General features: G+C 55.8%; 1 protein-coding gene across 1 annotated transcript in view; it reads right to left on the reverse strand.

The window, feature by feature from the left end:
* Positions 1–3316: 3316 nt before the first annotated feature.
* LOC144490090 (serine/threonine-protein kinase SBK1-like) overlaps positions 3317–7500 on the reverse strand; it is a 16557-nt gene continuing 12373 nt past the window's right edge. Inside the window, exon 4 of the mRNA XM_078207900.1 lies at positions 3317–7500. This exon is cut by the window's right edge and continues 1689 nt beyond it. The gene's annotated coding sequence lies outside the window, so the exon portion shown is untranslated.

Raw genomic sequence — 7500 nt, forward strand, 5'->3', positions numbered from 1 at the left:
ACTCCCTCAGCACTGACCCTCTGACAGTGCGGCACACCCTCAGTACTGACCCTCTGACAGTGCGGCACACCCTCAGTACTGACCCTCTGACAGTGCGGCACTCCCTCAGTACTGACCCTCTGACAGTGCGGCACTCCCTCAGTACTGACCCTATGACAGTGCGGCACTCCCTCAGTACTGACCCTATGACAGTGCGGCACTCCCTCAGTACTGACCCTCTGACAGTGCAGCACTCCCTCAGTACTGACCCTCTGACAGTGCAGCACTCCCTCAGTACTGACCCTCTGACAGTGCGGCACTCCCTCAGTACTGACCCTATGACAGTGCGGCACTCCCTCAGCACTGACACTCTGACAGTGCGGCACTCCCTCAGTACTGACCCTCTGACAGTGCGGCACTCCCTCAGTACTGACACTCTGACAGTGCAGCACTCCCTCAGTACTGACCCTCTGACAGTGCGGCACTCCCTCAGTACTGACCCTCTGACAGTGCGGCACTCCCTCAGTACTGACCCTCTGACAGTGCGGCACTCCCTCAGTACTGACCCTCTGACAGTGCAGCACTCCCTCAGTACTGACCCTCTGACAGTGCGGCACCCCCTCAGTACTGACCCTCTGACAGTGCAGCACTCCCTCAGCACTGACCCTCTGACAGTGCAGCACACCCTCAGTACTGACCCTCTGACAGTGCGGCACTCCCTCAGTACTGACCCTCTGACAGTGCGGCACTCCCTCAGTACTGACCCTCCCACAGTGCAGCACTCCCTCAGTACTGACCCTCTGACAGTGCGGCACTCCCTCAGTACTGACCCTCTGACAGTGAGGCACTCCCTCAGCACTGACCCTCTGACAGTGCGGCACTCCCTCAGTACTGACCCTCTGACAGTGCGGCACTCCCTCAGTACTGACCCTCTGACAGTGCGGCACTCCCTCAGTACTGACCCTCTGACAGTGCGGCACTCCCTCAGTACTGACCCTCTGACAGTGCAGCACTCCCTCAGCACTGACCCTCTGACAGTGCAGCACACCCTCAGTACTGACCCTCTGACAGTGCGGCACTCCCTCAGTACTGACCCTCTGACAGTGCGGCACTCCCTCAGTACTGACCCTCCCACAGTGCAGCACTCCCTCAGTACTGACCCTCTGACAGTGCGGCACTCCCTCAGTACTGACCCTCTGACAGTGCGGCACTCCCTCAGTACTGACCCTCTGACAGTGCGGCACTCCCTCAGTACTGACCCTCTGACAGTGCGGCACTCCCTCAGTACTGACCCTCTGACAGTGCGGCACTCCCTCAGTACTGACCCTCTGACAGTGCGGCACTCCCTCAGTACTGACCCTCTGACAGTGCGGCACTCCCTCAGTACTGACCCTCTGACAGTGCAGCACTCCCTCAGCACTGACCCTCTGACAGTGCAGCACACCCTCAGTACTGGCCCTCTGACAGTGCGGCACTCCCTCAGTACTGACCCTCTGACAGTGCGGCACTCCCTCAGTACTGACCCTCCCACAGTGCAGCACTCCCTCAGTACTGACCCTCTGACAGTGCGGCACTCCCTCAGTACTGACCCTCTGGCAGTGCGGCACTCCCTCATTACTGACCCTCTGACAGTGCAGCACTCCCTCAGCACTGACCCTCTGACAGTGCAGCACTCCCTCAGCACTGACCCTCTGACAGTGCAGCACACCCTCAGTACTGACCCTCTGACAGTGCGGCACTCCCTCAGTACTGACCCTCTGACAGTGCGGCACTCCCTCAGTACTGACCCTCCCACAGTGCAGCACTCCCTCAGTACTGACCCTCTGACAGTGCGGCACTCCCTCAGTACTGACCCTCTGACAGTGCGGCACTCCCTCAGTACTGACCCTCTGACAGTGCGGCACTCCCTCAGTACTGACCCTCTGACAGTGCGGCACTCCCTCAGTACTGACCCTCTGACAGTGCGGCACTCCCTCAGTACTGACCCTCTGACAGTGCGGCACTCCCTCAGTACTGACCCTCTGACAGTGCGGCACTCCCTCAGTACTGACCCTCTGACAGTGCAGCACTCCCTCAGCACTGACCCTCTGACAGTGCAGCACACCCTCAGTACTGGCCCTCTGACAGTGCGGCACTCCCTCAGTACTGACCCTCTGACAGTGCGGCACTCCCTCAGTACTGACCCTCCCACAGTGCAGCACTCCCTCAGTACTGACCCTCTGACAGTGCGGCACTCCCTCAGTACTGACCCTCTGGCAGTGCGGCACTCCCTCATTACTGACCCTCTGACAGTGCAGCACTCCCTCAGCACTGACCCTCTGACAGTGCGGCACTACCTCAGCACTGACCCTCCGACAGTGCAGCACTCCCTCAGTACTGACCCTCTGACAGTGCGGCACTCCCTCAGCACTGACCCTCTGACAGTGCGGCACTCCCTCAGTACTGACCCTCTGACAGTGCGGCACTCCCTCAGTACTGACCCTCTGACAGTGCAGCACTCCCTCAGTACTGACCCTCTGACAGTGCGGCACTCCCTCAGTACTGACCCTCTGACAGTGCGGCACTCCCTCAGTACTGACCCTCCGACAGTGCGGCACTCCCTCAGTACTGACCCTCCGACAGTGCGGCACTCCCTCAGTACTGACCCTCCGACAGTGCGGCACTCCCTCAGTACTGACCCTCCAACAGTGCGGCACTCCCTCAGTACTGACCCTCCGACAGTGCGGCACTCCCTCAGTACTGACCCTCCGACAGTGCGGCACTCCCTCAGTACTGACCTTCCGACAGTGCGGCACTCCCTCAGTACTGACCCTCCGACAGTGCGGCACTCCCTCAGTACTGACCCTCTGACAGTGCGGCACTCCCTCAGTACTGACCCTCTGACAGTGCGGCACTCCCTCAGTACTGACCCTCTGACAGTGCGGCACTCCCTCAGTACTGACCCTCTGACAGTGCGGCACTCCCTCAGCACTGACCCTCTGACAGTGCAGCACTCCCTCAGTACTGACCCTCTGACAGTGCAGCACTCCCTCAGTACTGACCCTCTGACAGTGCAGCACTCCCTCAGTACTGACACGGGGGGGAGTGTTGGCCTGGATTATGGAGCTCAAATCCCAGAGTATATACATCTACCCCCGACAGTGCAGCACTCCCTCAGTACTGACACCGGAGGGAGTGTCGGCCTGGATTATGGAGCTCAAATCCTAGAGTATAGACATCTACCCCGACAGTGCAGCACTCCCTCAGTACTGACCCTCCGACAGTGCAGCACTCCCTCAGTACTGACACCGGAGGGAGTGTCGGCCTGGATTAAGGAGAATGATGAGGACAGAGAGAGTTTGTTTGAATACTACTTTATTGTAAATGGTATTTACAAAGCGTATACAAAATAGCTGGTTGTAAAACACACCTGATAAACCTCGTATAATTCCAATAAGTACAAGTTCAAGCATAAATTGTTAGACATTTAAAACTTTGACTTTCGCAGAGGACATTCAGAAAAGCTGAGAATCAAACCCTTTCCAGCGATACAATTAACACACAATATTTTTCAATTGGTAAACACACCTCTCGCCTCCCTCTTCATTCACTCTCGGAGGATTGTCAGACACTGCACGATTAGTTCTGGGTCCCTAAATTATTAACAATCAATGTTACTGACACAGCAGAACAGACTGATGGTGGTTTATCCAGGTTTTACTAATGATACACAGCTGCGGACAGGATACAGAGAGAAATCCAGTCGATAGACCAGTGAGAGGCAGCCGGGGATTAATCCGACCAAAATGCCTGATTACTGACTTTGGCAGGAAGAATTTGAAAGGGGAAGATCATTTAAACACAGATAGTTTGCAGATATCCGCAGTGCAGAGGGACCTGGGCATCCAGGTACATCAATCACTACAGATTCGAATGCAGCTACAGCAAGTGGTGAGGAAGGCAAGCAGTCTTTATTGCAAAGGGGGATGGAGTATAAAAGTCAGGAAGTCTCGCTACAACTGTACGGGGCATTTGGTGTTTCTGCAGCTGGAGTACTGCGCAGAGTTTTGGTCTCCTTACTGAGGGAGGGATAGACTCGCATTGGAGGCAGTTCAGAGAAGGTTCCTGGGGTGAGGGGGGCTGTCTGATGAGAGATTGATTGGAATGGGCTATGGGGAGAGAGTGGGGCAGTGGGATTAGTTTGGGGATTGATACAGGGCTATGGGGAGAGAGCGGGGCAGTGGGATTAGTTTGGGGATTGATACAGGGCTATGGGGAGAGAGCGGGGCAGTGGGATTAGTTTGGGGATTGATACAGGGCTATGGGGAGAGAGCGGGGCAGTGGGATTAGTTTGGGATTGATACAGGGCTATGGGGAGAGAGTGGGGCAGTGGGATTAGTTTGGGATTGATACAGGGCTATGGGGAGAGAGCGGGGCAGTGGGATTAGTTTGGGATTGATACAGGGCTACGGGGAGAGACCAGGGCAGTGGGATTAGTTTGGGATTGATACAGGGCTATGGGGAGAGATTGGGGCAGTGGGATTAGTTTGGGATTGATACAGGGCTATGGGGAGAGAGCAGGGCAGTGGGATTAGTTTGGGGATTGATACAGGGCTATGGGGAGAGAGCGGGGCAGTGAGATTAGTTTGGGGATTGATACAGGGCTATGGGGAGAGAGCGGGGCAGTGGGATTAGTTTGGGATTGATACAGGGCTATGGGGAGAGATTGGGGCAGTGGGATTAGTTTGGGATTGATACAGGGCTATGGGGAGAGAGCAGGGCAGTGGGATTAGTTTGGGGATTGATACAGGGCTATGGGGAGAGAGCGGGGCAGTGAGATTAGTTTGGGGATTGATACAGGGCTATGGGGAGAGAGCGGGGCAGTGGGATTAGTTTGGGGATTGATACAGGGCTATGGGGAGAGAGCAGGGCAGTGGGATTAGTTTGGGATTGATACAGGGCTATGGGGAGAGATTGGGGCAGTGGGATTAGTTTGGGAATGATACAGGGCTACGGGGAGAGAGCGGGGCAGTGGGATTAGTTTGGGATTGATACAGGGCTATGGGGAGAGATTGGGGCAGTGGGATTAGTTTGGGATTGATACAGGGCTATGGGGAGAGAGCGGGGCAGTGGGATTAGTTTGGGATTGATACAGGGCTACGGGGAGAGACCGGGGCAGAGGGATTAGTTTGGGGATTGATACAGGGCTATGGGGAGAGGGTGGGGCAGTGGGATTAGTTTGGGGGTTGATACAGGGCTATGGGGAGAGAGCGGTGTAGTGGGATTAGTTTCGGAGTAGATACAGGGCTATGGGGAGAGAGCGGGGCAGTGGGATTAGTTTGGGGATTGATACAGGGCTATGGGGAGAGAGCGGGGCAGTGGGATTAGTTTGGGGATTGATACAGGGCTATGGGGAGAGAGCAGGGCAGTGAGATTAGTTTGGGATTGATACAGGGCTATGGGGAGAGAGTGGGGCAGAGGGATTAGTTTGGGGATTGATACAGGGCTATGGGGAGAGAGCGGGGCAGTGAGATTAGTTTGGGATTGATACAGGGCTATGGGGTGAGAGCGGGGCAGTGGGATTAGTTTGGGGATTGATACAGGGCTATGGAGAGAGATTGGGGCAGAGGGATTAGTTTGGGATTGATACAGGGCTATGGGGAGAGAGCGGCGGCAGTGAGATTAGTTTGGGGATTGATACAGGGCTATGGAGAGAGATTGGGGCAGTGAGATTAGTTTGGGATTGATACAGGGCTGTGGGGAGAGACCGGGGCAGAGGGATTAGTTTGGGGATTGATACAGGGCTATGGAGAGAGAGCAGGGCAGTGGGATTAGTTTGGGGATTGATACAGGGCTATGGGGAGAGAGCGGGGCAGTGGGATTAGTTTGGGGATTGATACAGGGCTATGGGGAGAGAGCGGGGCAGTGGGATTAGTTTGGGGATTGATACAGGGCTATGGGGAGAGAGCGGGGCAGTGGGATTAGTTTAGGATTGATACAGGGCTATGGGAGAGAGCGGGGCAGTGAGATTAGTTTGGGATTGATACAGGGCTATGGGGAGGGAGCGGGGCAGTGGGATTAGTTTGGGATTGATACAGGGCTATGGCGAGAGAGCGGGGCAGTGGGATTAGTTTGGGGATTGATACAGGGCTATGGGGATTGCGCGGGGCAGTGGGATTAGTTTGGGGATTGATACAGGGCTATGGGGAGAGAGCGGGGCAGTGGGATTAGTTTGGGATTGATACAGGGCTATGGGGAGAGCGCGGGGCAGTGGGATTAGTTTGGGGATTGATACAGGGCTATGGGGAGAGCGCGGGGCAGTGGGATTAGTTTGGGGATTGATACAGGGCTATGGGGAGAGAGCGGGGCAGTGGGATTAGTTTGGGATTGATACAGGGCTATGGGGAAAGAGCGGGGCAGTGGGATTAGTTTGGGATTGATACAGGGCTATGGGGAGAGCGCGGGGCAGTGGGATTAGTTTGGGGATTGATACAGGGCTATGGGGAGAGCGCGGGGCAGTCGGATTAGTTTGGGGATTGGTACAGGGCTATGGGGAGAGAGCGGGGCAATGGGATTAGTTTGGGATTGATACAGGGCTATGGGGAGAGAGCGGGGCAGTGGGATTTGTTTGGGGATTGATACAGGGCTATGGGGAGAGAGTGGGGCAGTGGGATTAATTTGGGGATTGATACAGGGCTATGGGGGGAGAGCGGGGCAGTGGGATTAGTTTGGGGATTGATACAGGGCTCTGGGGAGAGAGCGGGACAGTGGGATTAGTTTGGGGATTGATACAGGGCTATGGGGGGAGAGCGGGGCAGTGGGATTAGTTTGGGGATTGATACAGGGCTATGGGGAGAGCGGGGCAGTGGGATTAGTTTGGGGATTGATACAGGGCTATGGGGAGAGAGCAGGGCAATGGGATTAGTTTGGGGATTGATACAGGGCTATGGGGAGAGAGCGGGGCAGTGGGATTAGTTTGGGATTGATACAGGGCTATGGGGAGAGAGCAGGGCAATGGGATTAGTTTGGGGATTGATACAGGGCTATGGGGAGAGAGCGGGGCAGTGGGATTAGTTTGGGGATTGATACAGGGCTATGGGGAGGGAGCGGGGCAGAGGGATTAGTTTGAGATTGTTACAGGGCTATGGGGAGAGAGCGGGGCAGTGGGATTAGTTTGGGGATTGATACAGGGCTATGGGAAGAAAGCGGGGCAGTGGGATTAGTTTGGGGATTGATACATGGCTATGGGGAGAGAGCGGGACAGAGGGATTAGTTTGAGATTGATACAGGGCTATGGGGAGAGAGCGGGGCAGTGGGATTAGTTTGGGGATTGATACAGGGCTATGGGGAGAGCGCGGGGCAGTGGGATTAGTTTGGGAATTGATACAGGGCTATGGGGAGAGCGCGGGGCAGTGGGATTAGTTTGGGAATTGATACAGGGCTATGGGGAGAGAGCGGGGCAGTGGGATTAGTTTGGGGATTGATACAGGGCTATGGGGAGAGAGCGGGGCAGTGGGATTAGTTTGGGGATTGATACAGGGC

Source organism: Mustelus asterias, unplaced genomic scaffold (genome assembly GCF_964213995.1).
Source record: "Mustelus asterias unplaced genomic scaffold, sMusAst1.hap1.1 HAP1_SCAFFOLD_2860, whole genome shotgun sequence".
NCBI classification, from domain to species: Eukaryota; Metazoa; Chordata; class Chondrichthyes; order Carcharhiniformes; family Triakidae; genus Mustelus; species Mustelus asterias.